This window comes from Alligator mississippiensis, chromosome 5 (assembly GCF_030867095.1).
Source record: "Alligator mississippiensis isolate rAllMis1 chromosome 5, rAllMis1, whole genome shotgun sequence".
Lineage (NCBI taxonomy): Eukaryota > Metazoa > Chordata > Crocodylia > Alligatoridae > Alligator > Alligator mississippiensis.
This window is the reverse complement of record NC_081828.1, coordinates 154,518,316-154,539,290: the sequence shown is the minus strand read 5'-3', so window position 1 is coordinate 154,539,290 and position 20,975 is coordinate 154,518,316. Positions and strand designations below refer to the sequence as shown.

Below are 20,975 nucleotides of genomic sequence, written 5' to 3'. Positions count from 1 at the left end.
CCACTGTGTTTCCCAGTGCTTTCAGAACAAGAGTTCTGTATGACACATAGCACAGATACTACCCAGTACTTTCAGGGTTACCTCCTCCTTCCTCTGAAAAGAATCTCTTTATTTTAATCCCTTGCAGATTTTGGTCCCTTTCATTACCAAGAATGAGGAAGATAGAAGTGATACTATTCACTCAATTCTCAGACAGTACATTATTTTAAAATTACATTAAGATACTACTGAAGGAATACTGCAGAAATTTATCCACATTTGGGTTCAGAAATGTACTTTGTGTTCATACCTTTGTGCTAATTTTTACCAAACTATTCTGCCAAGAGAGTATAAGGGTAGGAATATTTTCTAAAACTCTAAAATTGATACGACTATTTCAGAATATTAATAGAAGGGAGCACATCCAATGTTTAATTATGAATAATCTTCTTACTGCAATTTTTAAATGTTTGTTTTAAGTGAGGGTATGGATTAGGTTTGTTTGAATAGGAAAGTATTCGTTTCAGATTCGGCCGAGTCAGAGGACAGTGATTCAATTCGGTGATTCAAATCACTGTCCTTGTTTTATTTGTCCAAATCAGAATCAGAGATTTGGCGCTGATTCAGATTGGCCAGGGAGAGGCAGGCACAGCTGGGCGGCTGCAGGTTCTCCCGCAGCTCCTCCAGCTGTGCCTGCCTCTGTCCCAGTGCGGGGAGTCATGGGAGAAGCCGCCATGGCTGCCCTGCCCAGCCCCAACCTCCTAGCACTTTAAAAAAAAATTAAAAAGCCCTGCACTCACCGCCTGCAGCAGCAGGGAATAGTGCCTGAGGGCTTGTGGCAGAGCCCTCTCCCCCCCCCCCACCACGAGCAGTGGGGGGTCATCCCCACTGCTTGGCACCCGCTTGGCAGCTGCCCCATGTTGTGGGTGCAGCCCAGCTTAGCAGGCCACTGCGTGCTGTCTGGGAGCTGGGGCTGAGCGGTGCTGGGCTCTGGCTGACTGCTGAAGCTGCTTCAGCTCCCATACAGCAAGTGGCATCATGCCAAGCCATGCTGCACCCGCGTGGTGCAACAGCTGCAGTTCATGTGGCAAGTGGGGGGAGGTGGTCCCCGCTGCCCCCCTCTGCCCAGCGCTGCAAGGGGGGGGGCTCTGCCATGAGCCCACAGAGGCCCTGATTACTGCCCCCAGAGCCAGTGATTGCGGGGCTTTTTTTTTTTTTTTAAAGTACCAGGAGGTTGGGGCCAAGCAGGGCAGCCATGGGTACTTCTTCCACAGCTCCTCCATCTGTGCCTGCCTCTGTCCCAGTGCGGGGAGCCATGGGAGAAGTCCCCATAGCTGCCCTGCCCAGCCCCATCCCCTGCCCAGCCTCAGGAGGGCAGGGGGTTGCAATGCAGGCATGGCTCGCTCCGGGTGACAGCAGGGCATAGCCACATCCCAGCACTAGTGTGCCTGCATCAGAGCTGGGAGCGGGGGCTCTGCCCTGCTGTCACTTGCCCAGCTGGTTCAGGGGGCTCTGTGATGTGGGCGTGGCAGCACTGGGAGTGGGGGATATGCCCTTCTGCCGCTTGCCTCCTTCCGCTGTGCCCCTATCCTGACCCCCCCCCCACCCTGGCTAGGCAAGCGGCAGCAGGACAGCACCCCCGCTGCCAGTGCTGCTGCACCCACATCCCACGCACCCCCTCCCTCCTCCCTGAGTAACATGCCCCCCACCCCCGGCAGGGCAGCTTGTCCCAGCCCCTTCCCTCTCCCCTCCCTCAACCCCAACAGACTTGCCAGCTGGAGGCAGCTGTGTCATCTTTCTGTTTAATCTATGGCTGAATCTTCGAAGCAGCTGAATCTTTTCTGAATAGATTTGGATGCTTTGAATCGATTTGGAGCTTTTAATTGGTCTCCCCATTCAATTTGGATTTTTAGATTAGGTCCCCAAATCAGACCAAATCTCTGTTGAATCAAATCGGCTACTGAAGCATCTCACAACCCTAGTATACATATCTATTGTGATTGCAAAGGGTATCATATAATATTCTTTAACATGCTTTGGCAGTCAAACTGAGTAGGTCCCATGACATCCCAGCCAGCAGCATACAGATAAGCAATAACATAACTAAAGGTGGGGCAAGGGGTCACCCACCCCAGCCATCAACTATGAGGGAGCACCAGGATCTCCCCTATTGGGAGTCTTTACTGTGGCAGAGGAAGCTCTGTACTGCCTCTGCCTGGCCACAAGAGCTAGGCAAAGTAGTGCTGTATCAATTGATACATCTGGGAGTCAGGGAGGGGTGGCCAAGTGGAGCAATCAGAATGATGCTCCCATCCCTACCCCCTTCCCCTCTTGGACCCTTTGCAGCAGGGGAAGGATGGGGGGGCAAAGGGGGGGGCTGGCAGCCTCTGCCTGGAGACAGGAGCTGGGCAGTGCAATGCCACACCAAATTTGGGGTCAAGTGAGATAAGCAGAATGGTGCTCCCCCACCCGTGCCCTTGGTGCTCACTGAGCACCCTCCTGTACTGTGAGATGGCAAAGAACTAGATAAAATAAGCATTCCTAGAAAGAGCCAAGGTCAAAGGCCAAATAGCACACACCCTCACATAAAAAGAATCCTTTATCATACAAGAAGATGCACAGTAATGATATAATTGGATAGGACTTGAGTATTTTCAGGATTCAGCCCCAAAATTATCTAGGAACAGTTATTTAGGACTGGAAGGGCCAAGCATAGACTAGCCTTCAAATCCAAAACAGCCCACAAAAACAGCCCATTCTGCCCCCTATACCTTAAGACACAAAGCCCTACTTAATGGTCTACAAATTTAGGGTCTTTACAACAAAATAAAATGGTCTTAAAAACAATAGTATGCCACAAGAAGAGAACAGAAGAAATATTACAATCAAGGCCAACTCCAGGAACAAGGCAGGTTTGGATAATATTCATTAACTATGTTAAGAGCACAGCAAAACCACGGATTATTAATAATAGCTTTGATTTCAAATTTTGGATATTTGTAATTAAATACTGAAACAAGTTAGAGGACAAGAATTCAGAAAGTTACAGAACAGTCAAAAATAAATGATCTATTTGTAAATGACTCATGGAGAGAAGCCAAAATTTGAATAAAAATATTGACTCAATTCTGTTAGAATGTAATTTCTGGTTTTATGACAGGAAGTTAGGCTTTCAACAATTAGCAGATTGAGAAAACAAAAATGTAACTGTAGCACTCAACTTCCCAGTGAGATCTGGTAAAGTCTTACAATCAGCTCTATTATATTAGCAAAGAAAGACATATTAAAACATTTGAAATTTCAGAAGTTTCAACTCTGAAATATTCGATAGTTCCTACAGTTTTCTCTGACTTCTCAGAAAGCACAAGTCAAAATGGAGTTTCTCACACTCCTGATGGGGGGATATCTTCTCATCCATGTAAGCTTCTTGGTATCTGTTAATGTTCATTTTCCTTACATTTTAATTGTTAAAAAAATCCAGCTCTTGTATACTAGAGTTTGAGAGAAAGCAATACTTTAAATCATGAAAGATACTGGTTTGAGGGATGTTCTACCCTTGTAAAATTATTGGAGACAATCTGGAAATAATTGTCCACATTAAATATGATAAGGATTTGGATTTAATTAGGATAAATTAAGGATTCAACTAAGTTAACTGTCTTCTCCAGTTCCCTAAAATATAGCATCTTTCTCTGACACTTTTTAGGTGCCAATTAAGAATAATTTTGCCATTTCCAGGCAGACAATATAATGAATTATACAAGTGTTGCCTAGATTAATAGCGAGCCTGCCAAAGACTAAAGCAACATTTAACAGCTCCAGCCATGCAAATGTAAAATCAAAGTCATTAAATTCTTGAGTTAAGAAGGTTTTTCCATAGCATTCTTCACTGTTCAGATGATGTCAAAGCACTTTACCGTGATAGATAAAAAATCCTTCAACTCAGTGTCCCTATTATTAGAAAGGGACAAGGCCAGAGGAAGTCAGTACAGGAGGTGACATTAATTCTGTTTAATTTTCCAGATCTTTCTACCTCTCTCAGTATTTTTTTTTCTTTTTTTCTTTCTTGCTTCTTAAGCCACTTTTTGCTATTGGAGCATTTCTTAAGCTGGGAAGATGGGTCACAGAGGGCATGTGTCTACTTAGACTTAGATTTAACTAGACTCAGCCACAGGAGCCATCCCTCTCCATCTATATCTTATCTTGAATCCTCCATCTGTATCTTATCTTGAAGCAAAGCCACCCATACCATGTTTTCCATTCTCTGATCAGAGCCCTTGTTGCAACTAATTGGCAAATTACCTCTCTCCTATGCCCACCTCAGGGTACAACCCGTAGGGACAGGAAATGGTGAGCAGAAAGGCTAGACAACAAGAAAAGGAGGTTGTGGGACTGCTGCTGGCAGACTTTACGCTTGTAGCCTGAACTTCACTGTAAGTCAAAATATATTTCCCTAGCACTTCAAAAAATAAAATGTCAACATTACTTAAGCATTTTGATTTGTGCCTATCCTTTACAACAATGGTTGGCAACATTTTCTAGTAGCAGGCTGGAATGACCCACCTTGGGTCCAAGGCACGTCTGCATTATGTCCTGAACGAACCCTCTTCTCCCCCCCCCTCCCAAAAAAAAATATAAATAAAATGCTGGCTCCCTAGTGGGAGCCAGTAGTCCTCGTGGCCACTGACACCTGGCCTCACAACCCATTATAGGAGGGGGTAGGGGAAGCCACCAGCATGAAGAAGAGCAGCCAAGATGGCAGCTATGCCCCCTCACCCCACCCACCCCTCACCACTGATTGACTGGGATGGCTGCCCACCATGCATCTCTCTACCAATCAGCAGTGAGGGGCTGGGTCCCCTTGGCTAATCAGAGACATAGTAGGGTGTCCACTGCAATAAACCTGTAAAAATGGCAACCAGTGCTGCAATTGGCCTGCAAAATCACCTATCTGCCACCTCGATTTGGGTAGGTCCCTAAACATAGGGATGAGCTAATTAGAAGGTACCCTTCTCCTGATTGTTTCCTGAAAACAGACTATGAAACAAAATTAACAATGAGAGTGACAGTATTGAGGGGCAGTGTACAATTACAGTCTGGTATGCATTATAGGTTCTTATCCTCCTAAAATTGATCACAACATTGCTGTGAAATACCATTAGTGTTTTGAAGTTCATTCGTAAATGATGGTGACAAAAGAAGGTAAAATTCCAGATAGCAACTATTAAAGCAACTGGGCCCATGCATCCCATTGCATGCATTACAAAGCTGGGCCTCAGCTTTCCTAGAGCAGTGATTCTCAACCACAGTGCTGTGGCACCCTGAGGTGCCTTGATGTCAAGCATCCCACAAAAAGTGCACACCTAGCACTATTAGGTGTGCAGACATGATTCACAGGATAAACCCAGAAATTTCAAATAGGAATCCATAGTGTTAAAAATATTCTGACCTGCTGTGGTCTTTCTGAGGTCTCTGCAACAATAAAAGGACTCTATAATTTATCCATAGTAAAAAAAAAATGAGTGAAAGCTCGGAGCTGGCATTTTCCCACAGTGAGTCTAATGAGGGGTGTTTTGAATCTAACATAGGCTGGTTTAAGTCTAAGAAGGTTGAGAACCACTGTCCTAAAGCAGGAGTCGGCAAAATATAGACCGCAGGCTAGATCCCGCCCACCAAGGGATTTTGTCCAGCCCAGAATGGGTCCCTCAGCCCTGCCCAGTCCAGGTGCAGGGGGCAGCCTGGGCTGTGGTATGTGCATCTGGTCCTCCCACCCCCAGGGTGTGCAGCACAGCTGGGCCAGTGCAGCAGCCCAACTCGCTTCCCAGCAGTCCCGGAAGGTAGATCCTTCTGGCTGCCACTGCCAATCTCTACCACTACTACTGGACCTGGTCCCACTTCTTGGGCACCCCAGCCCATCTACCCTACACCTACTACTGGGTGTGCTGGCGGGAGAGGGAGGGCAGGGTCTCTATGGAGAATAGCTCAGGACCCATGTGGGCAGGGTGCACTTGGCTGGGTGGATGCAATGGAGCCACGGGTAGGCGGGAATTGGCGTCTGGGAGGAGGACAGGTGGGTGGGATCAGGGCCAAGATCAGGATTGTAAGGCCAGGGCCTGGGGCAGAGCTGCAATCTGCTGCCAGCATTTCCCTGCAATGGGCACTGGTTCTGCAGGAGGAACATGTGTGGAGCAGATTATAGCTCTGCCCTGGGTCCTGACCCTTGACTGTCACAGCCTCATGATCCTGATCCCAGCCCCAGTTCTGGCCTTGGCTCCACCTGCCTGTCCCATTCATGGACACCACTCTCTGCCCATCCACAGCTCCATCTCATCTGTCCAGCCACACACACTGCCTGTATGAGTCCCAGTCAGCCTTTATGAAGGCCCTGGGATTACTGGGTAGTAACAGTGTGAAGCCAATGGGCAGAGCCAAGATCTGCTCCCTTCATGCCCCTGCCCATGGAACTGGAGCCTATTGCAGAGATGTGCAGGCAGCAGATCATGCCTGTGCCCCAGGCCCCAGTCTCACACTGTCATTGCCCTGCAATCCTGATCCTGTCCCTGCCCACCCATCCTGCTCCCAGATGAAGTTCCCCGCCCACCCGTGCATGAACAACGCATACCCCTGGCGGCTGGGGGGGCACGGTGGCAGCGGGAGCACAGCAGCTGCAAGCAGGAGCTCCTGCAGACACCACCAGTGCTGGCACGAGGTAGGGTGGCGAGTGCTGACCAGAGGTCAGTGACCATCCGCAGGCGCTGATGGCAGTGTTGGTGGCGACTAGTGGAGATCGCTGACTGCCCACAGATGCTGCCGGCAGTGTCAGTGGCATGGCGGGGGGCAAGCAGTGACTGCCTGCAGGTGATGCCAACAGTGTTGGTGGTGCCTTTCTGTACAGGGTGCACCACCATGCTCAGGGGGTGCACGTGCACCCACATGCACCCCCTGCGCATCGCCCCTGCACCCATGGCCCCATCTCAGCTGAGTGCAGGACACAGCCACTTAGGGAATTTTGGTGAGCTGTTGCAGGTGCGTGGGCGGGAGAAGTTTCTGATCCAGCCTGCAACTGCTCACCAAAACTCCTTATGTGGTCCTCCAGCCCAAATAAGTGCCCACCTTGTCCTAGAGGCTTGTAAGCTGCTACGGTGCTCTGACTTCTATCAAAGCAGAAGTCCATGCTTTTCAGGGTGGAATATAACCCAAACAATATTAAACATCTTCCCATCTTCCTTACTGGGCCTCAGGCTTTTCTTGAAGATGTGTCTTCTTCCTTCTATGCAGTGAAAGGACTTTCACTTTCCTATAAGGCAGTTCATTAGTTACAACATAAGATTTAGAGTGAATGCTTGCATGCATTCATACACTCTTTCACTGGCATCACAAAAATTATTAATCCACCTTTCGTTGAATAATTCCTCTGCCCTCCTTCAGGAATAAACTCGGGTTTTTTTGCCCTGATAATGCAAACTTTCCAGCAAAGTGCTCCCCAGAGCCTCCTTCTAACAGAATATTCTGCAAGCCATACTACTTATTACATTGTGGTCTTCTGCATTAGGGTCCTTTAGTGATCTCTTAAGGCTTAAAAAAAACTTACAAGGTGCAGAGCCTTGGAACAGACATGGCTAGACTCAGGCCACAGCAACGTTTGTATCAGGCTTATATCATGGCTGTCCAATTATAGGCCTGTGAGGGGTTAAATTGTGGCCCCCAGGCGCCTGCCTGGCTTGTACTCCCTTCATCACTCTGGTTGCAACAGCTGCAGGAGGCTCTGAGCTACCCCTCCCATCTCTGGCTGCTGCTTTCTATGTGCATCTACATGTGTACTTTAATGCTCAGTATCCCATCCTACTGTGCATTAAAGTGGCATGTCAAAAACTGTGTTAATACACTAATGCTCAGTAGAAGAGGCTACAGCGCAATAAGCACCACCTAAAAAGCATGCGCTTGCACTACTGTGCAGTAGTGCAGCAGCACAGCCTAGTGCACATTTATTTAGTACCTCATACTGGAGGTTGGTACTAAATTTTATGTGCATCAGCAAAAGCACACTAATGTACATGTAGATGCACCCTGTCTCCAACCCTGGGGGCAGGGTAATACAGCAACATGGGCACTTGAGGGTGAGCTGGGTGAATGGTATAGTAGGGGCAGGGGATATTGGGAAGGGAGTTGTGGGTAGAGATGTAAAATTTCTGGATTTTTTTTTCCATGGCTTCAAAACATTTTTCCCCTATTTTTTTTTTTTTGGGGGGGGGGGGGGGAATTGAAATATATGCATTACTTATTTTCTTAGTGCCCTTTGCAGATCTGAATTCACTTCGATACTTTAAGAACATAAAATGTATTATGTATAACTTGGTTTGCTCATAAAGTTATCATGTTTGATATATTTATTAAATTTAAAAGTATAGTTTATTCAGAGAATAATTACAAATTTACTAATTGAATTTCCCTTAAAAGTTTTAAATGTTTGTTACAAATGGAGTTACAAGCTGCTGAACTCTAAGAAACCTAGCATCTCTTAGTTTTTGCCAGTTTATGAGAAGCAGGCAAAAATTAAAGTTGAAAATAGAAGAAACCATCAACATTATGGTAAAACAAAGAAAGTTATCATGTATTCAGGACTTAGTCCCCTCCACAGTGTCAAGCAGATACAGAAAGCACTCATTTTTAGAAAAAGAGCTGAGAAAAAAAAGGAGGAAAAAAACCCAAGACTCATTGAATACAAATTTTGCTACATGAAACTTTGTCTAATCAGTCTCATTTTCTGAGCTATCACTATCAGCATTTTCTGCTTCTTCTGCTTCTTCTTATCCTTCATTTTTATCATATTCATGGACTTCTGAAAACTGAAGGCTTGCCCAGATTGAAGGTTTGCCCAGATTGAGACAAGCTTCTCTACTCTTTCACATGCTAGTTTGTTTCTTGATTTGGTGTGAGTATTTCCAAACATAGACCAGTTTCTTTCACATGCTGCAGAAGGTGGAGGAATCTGAGCAGATTGGAGCAGGTGAAAAGCAAGAGGAGTCAGAGGCTGGGTTGTGCAAAGGCCTTGGCACCATGCTGCAGGAGGGATATATCCTTGGCAGAGTCTCAGACTGCATTCCTGGACCAAATACCTGAAGATGTTTTTTATTCTGCAACATTTGAAAGTACCTTTTCTACAGCAAGTCCTAAGTGTGTTGCTTGTTTTGTAATCCAGTCAAATGCAGTAGCAGTGCTATCACCTCTAACATTTCTGAATCTTGGATCCAAGAGATTTGCAGCAGCATGAATTGATTGGCAACAAAATTCTTCCCGTCTGTTAAAGTCACTTTTTTTTCTTCTGTAGTTGTAAGCAGATACACTTAGATTCTCAAAAACGGTTGATTTTTATCTGGGCCATTTGGTAAGGAATATCTGACAAAAGTGCACTGTCTGATCCAGATGCAGTGATTGCTGAAGAAATTATCTTTAGAATTTTCAGGGAGTTCTGCAGCTAAACCCAGAAGACATCCTCATCAAGTGCAGTGTTCCTTACACTTCTCGATACTTTAAGATCCTCAGTTATTACTGTTTCTTGAAGAGCTTCTTTGTTTTTAGTAAACTTTCAAATGAGATCACCACTCCACCCCATCTAGTTTTACTACAGAGTTTGAGAGTCTCTATTTTATTCTTTGCATTCTTTTCTTCCTGCTTCTTCTTAAAGACTGCAGCTACAATATCAGTAGCTGTTACATGTTTTATAGCTTCTTTTGCAGAGTGTCCAACTTCATGTCATTAAGAAGTTACTGTAGCTCATGGGATGCACATCCTATTGCAGTAATATGTGGATATTTATCCATTATGATCTCCCATGCTGCTTTCATGTTACTTCCTTATCAGTCAGCGAAGCAAATACTTTACCACTCCCAATCTTCTGTAGGACTTCACATATTTTGCTACTGATATACTCTGCAGTATGCCTGTTCTCTCCTGTTTCAGTGCTTCTGTAAAAAACTGGTTGAGGTGTTGTTATCGCAAAATTTATGATTCCTTCTCTCCACACATTTGTCCATTCATCCAAGTACTGCAAGACACAGTGCTTCACTGATCTTTCCTCACACAGATTACATTACACATTCATATTCTGACTCTAAAAGAGGCTTGCTGGGCAAACAGTATGATGGTCTTAGTAATTTAAAAGCTTCCTGCCAGTATGCATTTTCAGTTATTTACAGTGACATCCCAGAATAATATATTGCTTTTGCAAGAGCTTGGTCAATTTTTTCCTGATCTTTAGGTGTCATCTTGTCTACAAATGATGCTATTGAGAGTCTTTCATATACAGTTGGTTGCAATATTTGGTTACTTGAGGATGTTGATTGGGCAAACCTTTATGATGGTGTTGTTATAGAAGAAGAAGCAGTCGGAGGACTTCTGGATCAAGAATGTTGGAAGGAGCTACTTTCACTTCCATCACCATGCTCTACCTCCTCCTCACTTATACCCATGAACGATGTTTTAATAGCTGCAGAACACTTCTTACATACAAGGATGTGTTTGGTCATCCTAGTAGCATTTGGAAATGCATATTTCATTTCACAGTATTTGCAAATCACATTTTATTTCTCGGAATAACTTGCAGTGTGGAAATGCTTCCATATGCTAGATAGTTGCTCACACCATTTAGCTGAGGGAGAAAAAAGAAAAATGTAATTTAGTGGCTAGTAGGCCTGTGTGAAGCGGCTAGTATTCACTTTGGATTCGGATTCAGCTGATTCCGGGGCAGTGATTCAATTTGGTGATTTGAATCGCTGTCCTGAATCAATTCAACTGAATCTCCAAATCAGCCAGGCCCATCCCCCCCAGCCTGGCAATGGCTGTTCCGCCTGACCCTGCTCCCAGCACTTGGGGGAAAAAAAGCTCTGACTCAGCGGGTGCTGCCAGGAGGTGGGAGGCGATCCCCGCTGACCCGCACTGCATGGGGGGGCTTTGCATGAACCCCCCCTCACTCCCCCAGCCCTCCCATGGCTGCCCCGCCCTCTGTGGCTTCGGCCCTTTAAGGAAAAAAAAAACGACCCCCCCCCAGACTCACCACTCCTGCCAGGTGGGGGGCGATCCCTGCTGCCCTGCACCACATGGGGAACTCCGCATGAGCTGCCTGAGGCTGCTGCAGTAGCAGTGAGTCCCAGGGCTTTTCTCTTATGTTTTTCTTTTTTTCTTAAAGGGCTGGAGCTAGCCCAGGTGGGGTAGCCATGGGGGAGAAGTAGGGGGTCAGGGGGCTCGTGCAGAGCCCCCCATGCAGCATGGGGTAGTGGGGGGGGCAGCAGGGATCTTTCCCCCACCCAGCAGCACTCAGTGAGCACCAGGGCTTTTTTCTAAAGTGCCAGGAGCTGGGGTGGGCGGGCCACCCGTGGAGGGGCTGGGGGAGCAGGCAGGGGCTGGGGGCTAGCAGGGGTCCCCCCCATCGTCCCCTAGCCCCATCTCCCTTAGCCCCCTCTCCCCCGCCTCTAGTACTTACCAGCTCCAAGTCCAGGTCCAGCTCCCTGCTGTAGCCACCAGGGGACTGCATGAATCATCAAAGCTCTCCAAATCTTATCCGAAGATTCTGAGAGCTTTGAATCGATTTGGACCTTTTAATCGGTCCCTAATTCAATTCAGATTCAAAGATTCGGCCACTGAATCCGGCCAAATCTCCTCCAAATTGAATCATCATCTGAAGCTTTGCACGGGCCTAGTGGCTAGCTTGTGTATATATAAACACTAAGCTACAGCACGTACAAATTTAGTAATGGATGGAGGAGAGGCCTCCTCAGAGTTAACTGTGAACAACTTCCCTGCCCTGCAGGCCTCACCTCACTGCTAAGATTGGGTGATTTGTCACAAAACATTATTAGGAATTCAATTATGAATTACATAGGTTATGAAAATATACCAATGCAATTACAATATAGTTTAATGAACTGAATTCAGAGAAATTTAAACTCTTATCTTTCAATAAGGAAGTATACTTTCTTCAGTTCCTTTGTGCTGCTTCTGTAGTTCTGTGGATCTCAAGGTCATAGGGCCAGGAGGAGGCAGGTTCCTTCCAACTCCAAAACCTTTAGATTTGCTCTGTCTCTTCCCCCGAGGCTTTTGAGCAAGCAGGGCAATAAGCTTCTTGTTTTTAATCTCTACAGGAACAAATGGATGCTGCTACCAGTGTCTACTCCCAGTCCTTTGAGGCCTAATCAGGAAGACAGGAGCAGATCCACCAACGTCTTGATCAAAAGCACGGGCAACTGGTGCTTCCTGAGTTGGGGGGGAAGGACGGACTTGTCCCCCCCAGTGGCCAGTCAGCAACTGGGGGGCAGGGGAGTCCCCCTACAGCTGATCGCACTGACAGGGGGAGGGGGCAGGTTCCCCTAGAGCTGATCATGCCGACCTGGAATTGGGTCAGTGCGATCAGCCACGGGGGGGCACCCCCTCACCCTGGTCAGCATGATCAGCTGCAGGGGGACTGCAGGGATTGCTTCTCCTGGCACCCCCCACTCCCCAGCTGGTGCTCTCGGGGGGGAGGGGGGGACCAGTGCTCTCAGGGGGTGCATGTGCTCTCTAAATCTTTTACAAATCTTTCCCCCTATGCGTTGCCACTAATCAGAAGTCAACAATAGAAGGAAGCAAAGGCGGCACTGAATCTTTCTTCTTTCTCTTGTGAAAATGACAGTGCCCCCTGGGGGCAGAAATGCATCTTGCTCTTGCATTTGAGTTGTACTGTACTTCTTGTCTTCAGTGAACAGGAATTATAATGATCTGATATTGTAGATAGTCTTACATAAGTTTTCCTATTACATAGTTATTACAAAATATTTTTGGGAAGTAAAGGGTAGCAGTATATGAATGTGACAGGGGCAAGCTTTCATGCCCGGTGCAAGCACCAGTCCGCCCCCTGTCTACCCACTGGTCAGCCACCCGCCTCACTTTTCTGCCATGCCTTGATGTAATTATAGTGATGTGATAATTAGGCAGGAGACTGCCCATTACACACCCCGATATTGGGGGGCTATCTGTGGCTCCATTCTTCCCCTGTGCCACTGCCCACGCCTTGTAGATGACATCTCAGACAGCCAACTCAACTGTCCCCTTCGCCCATTAGCTGTGGCCCCATCCCTGGGACCTCCAGTTTCCCTTGAAGCCCTGGCCCCATCTCAGGCCAGTCTGGACCCCGAGCTTCTTTGGTCTATATGGGCGTCCCTCGTGGTGGGCCCCTGGTCCTTTTGACCCCTATCTGGGTCCTGGCCCCAGCATTGACCAGTCAGGTCCGTTGGATTAGGTCTAAGCTGCCTGCCTGCACTCAGGGGTTGGGGTCCCCCATTCCTGGTTCAGGTGCTTCACAAAGCATTCCTGTCTCTGTGGGGTCACTCCCCCCAGCAGACTCGGGCACTTCAAGAAGCTTACCTAGCCTTACTGGTGCCCTGCCACAATGAACACTTTGTCTTAAATATTTTATCCATCATTCTAAAAGAAAATATTTCAGAAGGTTTTTTTAATTTTTTGAAAAATTTTAAATTTGTCAAAAAAACCCCAAAAAAATTTTTTCCCCCAAATTTTTCTGGTTTTTTTTTTCTGGGACTTCACATCTCTAGTTGTGGGTAAGCAGTTGGGGGAGGGTTGTGAGCATGCAGTGCAGCAGTAGGAGAAAAGTCACAGGCATGTACTTCAGGGTTGTCGGCATATGGTACAGTGATGGTACATTTGTGTGGTGTGGGGCTTAGGAAGGCCATGGCTCACCTGGTGCAGCTCGTAAGACATACAGCTCCAGCTGGTGTGGTCCATGGAGCTCCAGGTCTCTGGCTACTTGGATGTTGGACAGCCCTGGCTTAAAGACTGCTCTGATATCGCGATCCAAACCAAGCATTGGAAACTACCAAACTGTTTCGTCATACCAACTCCTGCTCCTCCATAACTAACACAGTGACTGGAAGGAGTATAATAATGGAGGGGTGGAAGGGAGGATATGTTGCTTCTTTCCCCTGTCATTACAAAAGAAAAGTTAATTGGGAGTTTTTATCACCTGACCCAGTCCATTCTTCAGACACTCACTAGTCTGCTCAAGTGGAGACAACCAGCGTACTTTTAAAATCTCCAGTTTCTGAGCAGAGGTTGATCATTGTTTTTAGCTCAGAATTTCTGAGGCTTATGTCCAGATACAGTCTCATAGCTGACACCCTTCTTGAATAACAACTTAAGCAAGTCACCTTAGACTTGGAATCTCTCTTCAGTCCCCATGAGCCTCAAACTGCTTTCATACTTTTCCCCACAGTCAACTTATGGGATCTCTGTTTTGTAGGGTACACCTATCAGGAAGCCTTCCTTCAGGTTTAGTTTGATCATCATCCTCAGTCAAGGCATCCCTTTCTGCTTTTGTTTAAGATGTGGGATGGATTGGCCACTTTGCTCAGAGAAGCAGCTGTCTTCTAAAATGATCTGTCTCCCTTTTGCTCATGTGCTCCAGATGTGAGGGGGTGGGGATATACATCTGGCTCTGGACTCTGAATCTTCCCCTCTCCTTTTGCTTCTGTGTCATACAAAGCCAGATGTCCTAATGACAGAAAAATCTATTTTTACATTAAGAGAAAGGTCCTTCAATTTTGGTGGTCATTGTTGGTCAAAATTTCTCAGGCATTATCTGAGAAAGGCCTTGTTACAAAATGGATGCCCTGTTTCACAAGGGTTGTAGAGGTTACTCTACAAAGTGGAGTTCCTAAAACAATATGAAGTTCCAAATTTGATAAGACTATCCCCAATCTGTCACAGGGTTAAACTGGGTTTTCAGAGAAAATAATTAGTGCAAGAAAGTGCCAACATATTCAGTTTTTCCATTCACAAAGCAAGCCTTAATAGCAACGGGCTGCAGAGTGCTTAATAAGTAAACAACGATCTAGGCCCTACCAACATAAAAAGAGTAGAGGTATCACTTTAAAATATTAAAAACAATGGGTCTTAAATAGAATCTTCCTCATTATAATAAACCTTTTGCTCATATCACCTCTCCCTCCTTCTGTGGATTATAATAAGCAATGAAACAAACAGGTCTGAATATTATTTTTGAAGTCAAGTGCTTGATAAATTAATTCAAATTAACAGTTAATCAGTAGAGCAGAACATTTGTATTGTGCTGAGATCTGCAGGGATGCAGTTTCTCAGTATCAGTCAACAGAGAAAAGGAAAGACCTCCAACAGGGCTACAACACAAATAGCTAAATGAAGGCCTCTTAGACCTTCCCTGGGAGTTTGGAATGCAGCCTCATTTATTCCAGATGTAATCTACAAGTCACTTTTGTTTTGATGATAGCTAGATAATGATACTTCATGCATGTGTCTTTCAAATAATAAGAGACCAGCTTTAAAAATAAAACTGTAACACAAATCCTATTCACATTAATAAGGAGGAGATCTGAGATCAAACTTTACAAGGCTGTCCTGTGCCAATAAGGGCTCAGAATACTATGAGAATGATAGTATTTGATTTTGAGCAAGCAAGCCATATGTAGATCAGAAAGGTGTTCCCAGCTCTCCTCGGACTTCCTGCATGACCCTGTTCAAGATGAATTTTTCTGAACCTTGATTTTTCATTCTATAAAATGTAATTAATATTCATTCTCACTGGTTGCTATGAGTATTAGCATTTGTAAGATACTTGAAATAGTATATATTTGTCTTTGCTAGTTCAACAGCCACCTTGCTGGCCAATCAGCAATAGCATATAGTAATCTTCTGAGCTATAAAGTGACTATCAGTACAGGCTTTTAGCCAGCCAGAAACAATAACCAGAAACATCTCCAGTATAAAAGGCATAATACCACGGGGAATAATTATATATTTAAATTCTTGAAATACTTTATGAAGTTATGGAAATTTGCCAGATAAAGCAATCCATTTAAATAAATCCCATGTGCAAAATAAAAACCAAAACAAACAATACAAATTAGGGTAACATCACAGCTAACTTTAAAAAAATGTCTTCATTTCTGCCTTGAAAGCTGCCAAAAATGTACTGTGATGTGTGTCATGGGAAGAGAGTTCCAGGGTTTCAAGTCCTCAACAAAAAAAGCTGCACCAAGTTCATCTTGGGACAATTAACAATTCCTACCCAACCATGAGTAATTTTGCATCATAACTTCTTGGGGATAAGGATCTTGAAAACCTGTACTTGCCTCACCTGCATGTAAATTAGCCTGTAGGTAATTTAAAGTAAGTTAAAATAAATACATGCTTTCGTTCTACCATAGAAATCATCCCCTTGCTTCTACCAGATTTTTATACTGTACCCAAATTCTGTTGAGTTTTGTCTTTACCATTAGCTCTGCTCCTGCCCATATATGCCAATCTTTTACATTGCCAAGACTAGCTTAATAGAGTCATAGATGTTAGGGGCTGGAAGGGACGTTTCAAAATTATCAGGTCCAGTCCCCCTATGCATGGGCAGGAAAGACTGCTGGGGTCAGATGATCTCAGCAAGGTGAGTGTTAGGATGTTTTTTGAAGATATCCAAGTAGGTCATTGTACCACCTTTGGGAGGAGTCTATTCCAGACCCTGGACACTCGAGTTGTAAAGAAGTTTTTACTTATGTCTAATCTAAAGCGATCTTCTGGCAATTTATGACCATTAGTCCTAGTCTTCCCCTGTGGAGCCCTGGTGAACAGACTTTCTCCTAATTCCTGATGTGGGTCCCTTTATATACTTATAGGCTGCCACCAAGTCCCCTCTGAGTCTTTTCTTCTCCAGGCTGCACAGACCCAAGTCTCTCAGCCTCTCATCGTATGGCCTACTCTCCATACCTCTAACCATAGGTATATCCCTCCTTTGGACTTTCTCAAGCCTCTCCACATCCTTCCCGAGGTGTGGTGTCCAGAACTGGATGCAGTACTCCAGCTGCAGCCTCACCAAGGATCTCAACTGTGAAATATTTAAGATCCTAAAACATCCCTCCATCTTATGTTTCAAAACAGAATTCTGCTAGAGAGAGAAGACTCAGTTCCCTATCTTGTAAGTCTAATTTCTCTATCTTCCTCTAGCAACATGGTAGCTTCTCAATGTACTTAAATTCTTTATTTTACTTAAATTCTGGAGTACTAAATGAGCATCCAAAGTTATATGGCTCACACAGACCTCAAAATGCACTAGATTATTTTACTACACAGGAATTATTCTAAATCTTACCAAATAGAATTCTTGCCAAGGATTTTGTTCACTAGTTTTGAACTTCCTTGTATGTGCCCTCTGTAATTCTAATCCTTTTCATCTGTGTACTACTAATTTAGCTTGATATGTAAATTTAGGTTTAGGGTTTTTTTAATCCTCAGCATTGAAGTATAATACTTTAAAGAACATAATAAATAGTTTAGAAGATATCCATTGAGTATACAGAATATTATGAACACAATTTACCTAATTTAGCAAATAGCAAAATTTAATAAAAAGAATGTGGTAGCCTGAACATCCACACTTCACACTTTTACAGAAAATTTCATGATAAAGTTGAAATCTATCAAACGAAGTTTGAAACTACCAAGAGGAAAGCTGTTTAATAAGCTTTTTAAATTTGCAGATCAAATTTGAAAAACAGTTATAAAATCAGAAGGCTATGTACCTTGTAGTGCCAAAAGGCAGAAGTTTTGTAATTTGAGTGCAAACTGTAATTAATTATGTGTCCAAGCTATGGGAATTAACAATTTTCAAACAGCAATGCTTAGATCTGTTTTACTAATCTTTTTTTATATATTTAAAATAGTGTCAATTCAAGAGTAAAAAAAAAGACTTACCTGCTTCATTCTCATTCATTCATGACTAAAAGAGATCCATTTCCTTAAGGGTGTCTACAGGCAGTCAGCCTCCGAAGAGACTGCCAAACTGCCCCTCTCCCCAGCCCCGCGCCTCCCCCCAGCTCAGGGGCTATCAGCAGGGGAGGAAGGGGGAAAGGGAGGGAGCAGCCAGCACAGAGCTGCCAGCTACTTTTGAATGGCTAGAGCTGGGAGGGGAGGGGAGGGGAGGTGGAACGGAGCCCCCTCACACCATGGGCCTGACCCACGCCATAGGCCTAACCCAATACCCCACCTGGGGTAGCTGGCAGGGGGGGCTTGAGGCAAGGGGGTTCCATTCCACCACAACCCCCCTCCCCAAGCTCTGGCCATTCAAAAGCAGTTGGCAGCTCTCCTGGCTGCTCCCTCCTCTTTACCCTCCCTCCCTTGTTGGCAGTCCTGGGGACCACACAGGGCTGGTGCTCCCAATGCGAGCACCAGCCCAGCTCCATCCCCACACAAAAAATTAATCCTGGAGGGACCACAAGTTCCCTAAAGTGTTCTGCCTTAGGACACCTTAATCTACTACTTCATTTTACCAGGGTTAATTTTTTGTGCAACTGGCCATTTTAAAAATGCTATGCAGCCATGCATGTGTAAGTCATGGCTGTAGAGCACTTTCAGGGGCCTGGTTGTGCAAAAAATGTCACCTGTGTAAGCTCCCTAAGTGGAATGTAGTAGCCAAGGGAGACCAAGACTTCTAACTAAGACAAAAAGTAAGGTAGGTAATACACCTTTTTAAAAACTTGTATTGAGGAAAAAGTGATAGATCATGGTTTATAGACTGCTACTTTAGCACTTTGCTTTACTTTATAACCTAAAATACACAGCATTATTGAAAGTGGCCAAGTATTAGATGCTGTTCTTTTCAACTGGAGACACTATATTACAGTGTATTTGATTTTATTTGGGAATTGACAAAATATATTTTTGGACACAGAAGATTCCTTTGGGGAGTCTAATGAATCTTATGGATGAAATACTTGCAGCAAATTCCTAGAAGAATAGTTTTTCTTTAGATTCTGCATATGAAAGGTTTCTTCTATAGTCAGAAGGGACACAAAGTACAACTCTTCCCAGTATATTTATATGGTGCCAAAATATGACATATGGTTTATAGATAATGTTATTGCTACAGAGAATTTATAATCCAAGTAGACAATGCACAGGTGGGGTCTACAGGGACAGAGATGCAACAAGCTATAAATGATAGAGACAAATGTTTAACATATAAAAGTAGCATACAGTGGCTACTTCCCTCTTGATCTACTGGGCTACTGGACTGAATAAGCTGGGTGGAGTCTTCCTTTAATCAAAACAACTTTGACATCAGAACTTCATTGTTTGTTTGTTTTAGAATAAACAAAATAAGCAAACTGATTCGGATTTTAAGATTTTGTTGTGCTAATTAGGCAGAGAAACTTTAAAACCTGAAATAAGGGTAAAGATGCAATTAGCTGGGATTTAATGAGCTGTGTAATGATAAGTGACAGGGCTATGTTAACTTTACAGCCTCAATTTCCTGACTAGATGAACTCTTAAACACTGCAGAAGTCCTACTCTAAGGCAAGTTAACTTTTTCTAACATAACAGTTCAGAAGTGAACAACAGCATTCAAATGCTGGTCTATAAAGTTTCCAGGCTACATTTTGGCAACAGGACACCCTTATATTTGCAAGATGGTCTGTTGCTTTTAATTAAAGTAAGCATCATTTTTAACACTAACCTCTACAATTTTAATTTTCACACTATATCATTACAACATAAAATACGTGCATAGATGAGTATGTCTGCCAAGAAGAGAATATTTTGAAGTAGCTGCAGAAGGGTATAATATCACCGGTAGCTTATATCACCTGTCACAGCAAATAATGTTTGGGTGCTGAACAATGTGCACAAAGAATACCTATTATAATAAACAATAAGTTGAGAAACATGAGCCCTGAAGGAAAGTAAACCCTAACATTCAAAAAATGGTTTATGTGGCATTCCTTCAAATGTCAAAAAGAAAGCCTTCTGGTTAAAGTGTACGACTGGGATTCAAGAGATCTGGGATCTTCAGTCAGTCCTTTCACTGACTTCCATGTGACCTTGGGCAAGAAACAATCTCTCTGCATCACTCCATTACCAGTCTTAAAATGGGGAAAAAGTTACAGAAAACTGCCCCAAGATAAGTAGTATTTAATGTTTTTTATGAGGTACAATGAGATTCTGGGGCAAGAAGAACTGCCAGATTATTAAAGCTGTCAAAAATCAATAACAATGCTGTAATAGAACCTTAATCTTTCCTCCTTGCTTATATGAACTGTGATACAGTCAATACTTGCTTGGTCACACAATTTCTTCCTGCAGTTTCCTTTTCTTTTTCAGTGCATGGCAAGCATTTGTTGAAATGAGACAGGGGTCCTGTAGCTCTGTACCTTAATGCTGATCACATTAAACTTCAGTTTTATTTTCTGGTAACTGAAGTTTTTACACTAGTCTTAAATTGACTGCATTCAAACTTTCAAACAGACTGTGTAAATACTTAGATCATGAAATTAAAACATAGTAGGTGCATCTCCTTGAGATGCTAATGCACAGTCATTAGTTCAGTAACCAGAGTTACTGCTCAGGAGCACTGGTTAACCTCTTTTAGGTTACGCTATTGTGCAGTAGCCTAATACTAATGCGCAGTAGCGTATTTGCACTGTCCATGCTGTGACACACTACTGTACAGTATTTTTTAGCTACTGTGCAGTCAGCATTTCATGTAGATGCTTCCAGTGATGTACGCACATGGGGAGATGGACAAACTTTGTGCAGAGCAGCTTTAACGATAGCATCTCCTGTGCTTCATTTTGCAACAGTTGGATTCTCTCAATATAATTTTTCATACAGAGAAATGTGGGTAATTATCGCATTAAAAGTAAGTAGAACCAAGTTATTTCTTGATTCTACTACTAACTTGATACCAGCTCTTAGATATAATAAAATCTCTCTGCTTCCATTTCCTGATTACAGAAATGGGGATACTTCTGCTTACCAACTTGCAAATGCTTTCAGAAACCAGTGTTGTCCTGGAAAGGAAATAGAAAAAATTATACTTAATGCAGGTGAGATGGGGTGGTGGGGAGGGGAGGGGAAGGATCACATATAGTTTCTGACATGTAGGCTTATTTACATGTTCCTTCTTAGAATCATAGGAAACTAAGGTT

The 20,975-nt window shown here is 44.1% G+C and overlaps 1 protein-coding gene and 1 long non-coding RNA gene across 2 annotated transcripts in view; both read right to left on the bottom strand.

Moving 5' to 3' along the window:
• Positions 1-20,975, bottom strand: part of CPVL (carboxypeptidase vitellogenic like) — a 114,361-nt gene that overhangs the window by 38,934 nt on the left and 54,452 nt on the right. The gene's annotated exons all lie outside the window — the stretch shown is intronic.
• LOC132250908 (uncharacterized) lies at positions 8,570-18,027 on the bottom strand. The gene is made up of 3 exons (XR_009462600.1): positions 17,743-18,027; positions 13,708-13,949; positions 8,570-10,627 (listed from the first exon to the last, which is right to left on the bottom strand). It is a non-coding gene; the product is annotated as an uncharacterized LOC132250908 (long non-coding RNA).